We start from the raw sequence: 4,169 nt of genomic DNA, 5'->3' as shown, positions 1-4,169 counted from the left end.
TAGGCTTCGGTCAGCAGGGCTAGGTGCTCCTCCTGTGGCTCCTGAGAACACCAATATCCCAGAACTGGACACAAATGGACTAAATGTCTAGTGTGCCAGGGGCCTTGGTGTGTTCCTCTCCACCTGTAGTGCTTTCAATCTCACTCTCAAAGTTGGGAGGTTTGAATATCTTTATTTCTTTGAACAAACCTCCCTCCTCTGTACTAATCCTGCCCATCCTCGCCCTGTGTAGGAGGAAATTACTCATCCAACCGCATTCTTCCCCGTGTCAGAGACTTTCACTTTCATTTCTCCTCCTGTCAGCGATGGCGTCTGCTAATCTGAGAGTTGAGCTGGAATGTTCTGTCTGTCTGAACATTTATACAGATCCTGTAAACCTGAGATGTGGACACAACTTCTGCCGGGTCTGTATTGATCGTGTTCTGGATACACAGGGGGGGTCTGGAGGATATTCCTGTCCTGAATGCAGAGAGAAGTTTCCAGATCGGCCTTCTCTGCAGAGGAACATAACACTACGTAATATAATGGAGAAGTTGCTTTCTGCTCAGCCAGATCAAGAGGAGTCCGGGGTCTTCTGTACTTACTGTGTGGACTATCCTGTACCTGCTGTTAGATCCTGTCTGCTCTGTGAGGTTTCTCTGTGTGATAAACACCTGGGAGTCCACAAAAAGTCCCCAGAACACATCTTATGTGACCCCACCTTGTCCATGGAGAGCAGGAAATGCTCCGTCCATAAGAAGATCCTGGAGTATTACTGCACTGAGGATGACACCTGTATCTGTGTGTCTTGTTGTATGATTGGAGGACATAAAGGACATGAGATGGAGTCACTGGATGAGGCTTCTGAGAAGAAGAAGGAGACACTGAGGAACGTTCTGCAGAAACTTCTGACAAAGAGAGAGGAGATGGAGGAAAGAGTCCAGAGTCTGCAGGAACACAGGAGGAAAGTAGAAGAAGAAGCAGCTGGTGACACCAAGAGATTCACTGCCCTGTTTATGGATCTCAGGAGACGTCTGGAAGACCTGGAGAAGAGAGTCCTGAGGGAAATCTCCGGGAGGGCAGAGCGGGTCTCCATCTTCATCCGGGATCTGGAAATAAAGAAGGAGGAGCTGTCCAGGAAGATGCGTGACATTGAGGAGCTGTGTAACATGACGGATCCACTGACTGTCCTACAGGAATCAGACACAGGTGACTTGTGTGATACTGAGGATGAAGATGATGAGGAATCAGACACAGGGGACTTATGTGATACTGAGGATGGAGATAATGAGGACAGAGAGAGACATGAGGGACTCCTCCATGATGGAGGGGGGCTGGATGTGGCTGGGATATCACACACATTACACACATTATCTGATATAATAACAGAGGGAAATGTATCCTTCTATATACAGGGAGCTGAGGACATATTACTGGATGGAAACACAGCTCATAATAAGCTCCATATATCAGATGACAGGAAAACTGTATCCAGGTCACATAGAAACCAGAATCGTCCAGAAAACACCAGAGAGATTTCAGGATCGTCCTCAGGTGTTGAGCAGTCGGAGTTTCTCCTCAGGGAGACATTACTGGGAAGTGGATGTCGGGGGGTCAGGTGGATGGATAGTCGGGATGTGTTACCCCAGTATAGACAGGAGAGGATGGGAAGCAGGGATTGGAGAAAATAGCAAATCCTGGGGTTTGTACAGGAATGGTAATCAGTATGGGGTGATACATAACAGTAATAAGATCCCCTTACCCCCCAATCCCCCCAGTACCAGAGTCAGGATATATCTGGATTATGAGGCTGGGCGGATCTCATTTTATGATCTGTGTGACCCGATCCAACACCTCCACACCTTCACCACCACCTTCACTGAGCCCCTCCATGCCGGGATATCTGTATGGAGAGGTTGTATAAAGATCTGTGGGGGGAATCAAAAGGGCAGTGGGGCTACTGTGTCACCTACAGAAGGGGGAGGGGCATTATTTCCTGTGACTCCTCCCAGTACATGATGATTATGTATAGTGAGCTGGGACACAAAGTCTCCACACCCCTGTTAAAATGTCAGGTTTCTGTGATTTAAAAAAAATGAGACAAAGATAAATTATTCCAGAACTTTCCACCTTTAATGTGACCTATAAACTGTACAACTCAGTTGAACAACAAACTGAAATCTTTTAGGTGGGGGGAAGTAAAAATAAAAAAACCACAATAATCCGGTTGCATAACTGTTCACACCCTTACACTAATCCTTTGGTGAAGCCCCTTTTGATGTGATTCCGGCACTCAGTCTTTTTGGGGAGGAGTCTATCAGCACGGCACATCCTGACTCGGCAATATTTGCCCGCTCCTACTTGCAGAAACACCCCAAATCTGTCAGATTGCGTGTCATCTCCTGCGCACAGCCCTCTTCACATCCCCCCACAGATCTTCCACCGGATTCAGGTCTGGGCTCTGGCTGGGACATTCCACAACTTTCCTCTTCTTCTGGTGAAGCCATTTCTTTGTGGATTTGGATGGATGCTTTGGGTGGTTGTCATGCTGAGAGATGAAGTTCCTCTTCACGTTCAGCTTTCTAGCAGAAGCCTGAAGGTTTTGTGCCGATATTGACCGGTATTTGGGACTGTTCATAATTCCCTCTACATGGACTAAGGCCCCAGTTCCAGCTGAAGGAAAACAGCCCCAAAACATGATACTGCCACCACCATGCTTCACAGTGGGTGTGGTGTTCCTTTGGTGATGGGCAGTGTTGGTTTTGCGTTGTTTTTTCTTCATAAGAAAAGTCTTCGGTCTTCCCCCTCCCCCATAGCCCAGACATATGAAGAACACGGGAGATCGATGTCACATGGACCACACAGCCAGGACTGGCCACATATTACTGCAGCTCCATTCATGGCCGCCTCCCAGACCAGTTTTCTTCCATTTTGGAGGGACGTTTAGTTCTTGGTGAGGTCACTGTTGGTGAGGTCACTGTTGGGGAGGTCACTGTTGGGGAGGTCACTGTTAGTGATGTCACTGTTGGTGAGGTCACTGTTGGGGATGTCACTGTTGGGGAGGTCATTGTTGGGGAGGTCACTGTTGGTGAGGTCACTGTTGGGGATGTCACTGTTGGTGAGGTCACTGTTGGGGATGTCACTGTTGGGGAGGTCATTGTTGGGGAAGTCACTGTTGGTGATGTCACTGTTGGGGAGGTCACTGTTGGTGAGGTCACTGTTGGTGAGGTCACTGTTGGGGAGGTCATTGTTGGGGAGGTCACTGTTGGTGAGGTCACTGTTGGTGAGGTCACTGTTGGGGATGTCACTGTTGGTGAGGTCACTGTTGGGGAGGTCACTGTTGGGGATGTCACTGTTGGGGATGTCCCTGTTGTGCCAACGTTTCTCCACTTGATGATGACGGTCTTCACTGTGTTACATGGGATATCTAATGCCTCGGAAATTCTTTGTACCCTTCTCCTGACTGAAAGTTCTGAAATTATTTATCATTGTCTCATTTTTTTACATCACAGAAACCTGACATTTTACCCGGGGTGTGAAGACTTTTTATAGTCTGTCTGTCTGTCTATTACAATATGCAGTAGAAATAAGAATATAACTAGTTTGCAGATTGTGTCATTATTTTTCATCCTATATTATCGTACTGTATATATTGTGTGATATATTGTATCCCTTTTTATAATGGATCCTAATATACAGTATTGTGCCCCCAATGGATCACCAATAAAATTCTAATAGATCCCTTTCAGCTGCTCAGCCTCTGTCTGTGCTGATGGAACAGTGTGTGCATGTGGAGGGGATGTCAGTGACTGGAAAGTTCAGGTATCTGTGCTGATGGATACATGTGGGGGTGTTGGGGTGTCAGTACAGATGCAATGCAGGTGTCTGTGTTGATGGATCAGTGTGTATGTGTGTGTGAGGGGGGGTTGGGATGTCAGTAAGGGGGGGGGGTGCAGGTGTCTGCGCTGATGGATCAGTGTGGGGGTGTAGGGGTGTCAGCGCAGGTGTCTGTGCTGATGGATCAGTGTGGGGGTGTAGGGGGTATGAGGGGGGAATTCAGGAGTCTGTGCTGATGGATCAGTGTGGGGGTGTAGGGGGTATGAGGGGGGAATTCAGGAGTCTGTGCTGATGGATCAGTGTGGGGGTGTAGGGGGTATGAGGGGGGAATTCAGGAGACTGTGCTGATGGAT

At 48.0% G+C, this 4,169-nt stretch overlaps 1 pseudogene across 1 annotated transcript; it reads left to right on the top strand.

Annotated features, from left to right (window-relative positions):
- Nucleotides 1–6: 6 nt before the first annotated feature.
- On the top strand, nucleotides 7–3,724 carry LOC149432913 (E3 ubiquitin-protein ligase TRIM39-like; annotated as a pseudogene). The gene is made up of 2 exons (XR_016308944.1): nucleotides 7–2,937; nucleotides 3,268–3,724. The product of XR_016308944.1 is annotated as an E3 ubiquitin-protein ligase TRIM39-like (transcript).
- The last annotated feature ends 445 nt before the right edge of the window (nucleotides 3,725–4,169 follow it).

The sequence above is a fragment of the Staurois parvus genome, unplaced genomic scaffold (genome assembly GCF_062004578.1).
Source record: "Staurois parvus isolate SC_StPar_1 unplaced genomic scaffold, SC_StPar_1.0 ptg002054l, whole genome shotgun sequence".
Taxonomy (NCBI): Eukaryota; Metazoa; Chordata; class Amphibia; order Anura; family Ranidae; genus Staurois; species Staurois parvus.
The sequence above is the reverse complement of the archived record's forward strand: the minus strand, read 5'-3'. Positions and strand labels throughout refer to the sequence as shown.